The sequence below is a fragment of the Fukomys damarensis genome, unplaced genomic scaffold, assembly GCF_012274545.1.
Source record: "Fukomys damarensis isolate Sample0158 unplaced genomic scaffold, DMR_v1.0_HiC HiC_scaffold_6, whole genome shotgun sequence".
In the NCBI taxonomy this organism is placed as follows: Eukaryota; Metazoa; Chordata; class Mammalia; order Rodentia; family Bathyergidae; genus Fukomys; species Fukomys damarensis.
In genome coordinates this window covers 24,960,075-24,960,780 of record NW_022900918.1, presented here as the reverse complement: position 1 = coordinate 24,960,780, position 706 = coordinate 24,960,075, and positions in this window count along the sequence as shown.

The window sequence follows — 706 nt, the reverse complement described above, 5'->3', positions numbered from 1 at the left end:
TTTCAATCTAGATTACTCCGCTCAAAGCCTCCAGTGTTCAAGGGGAAAAAATGAGAATCAAGACTTGCCATGTAAAGGTACATGATCCCAACAATAAATGTAACTGTACTGTATCCCTAAAATGTACCAATAAACTCAATAAAAAAGAAAAAAAAAAAGAAAGCTCTTTGATGGAGAGGCGCTGTACTCACTGGTGAGTTTAACTGCAAAGCATGCTGTTGTCAGGCAGGGCCAGGTCATATGATGCAGGAACAGGAATGATCTCTCTGCCAGACCACTTCTTTCTCTCTGTTTCTCCGCCGAGGTCCTTCCACCTATCCTACTGCCCCGAACAGAGCCAAAGGCCTACAAATCATCAACAGAAACAAATTGCTCTCCCATTATGTGACAGGTATCTGTTATTGTGTCCCAGTGATGAGAAAGAAAAAGGGAACTCATAAATATAAGTAATTAAATTTACCATATTAATCAGAATTTACTAATTTGGCAAAGAAGTAAATAACTTGAAGGATTATCACATCTACCAAAACAAAAACAAAACACAAGCTAATCTTTAAAAAAAAGCAAGCACACTTTAAACTCATCAAAATCTAAGGCTACAGGGCTGGGGATTTAGCTCAGTGGTTCCAGCGCCCGCCTCGCAAGCGCAAGGACTCGAGTTTGATCCCCAGTACTAAAATAATAAATAAATTATATACATGTATAT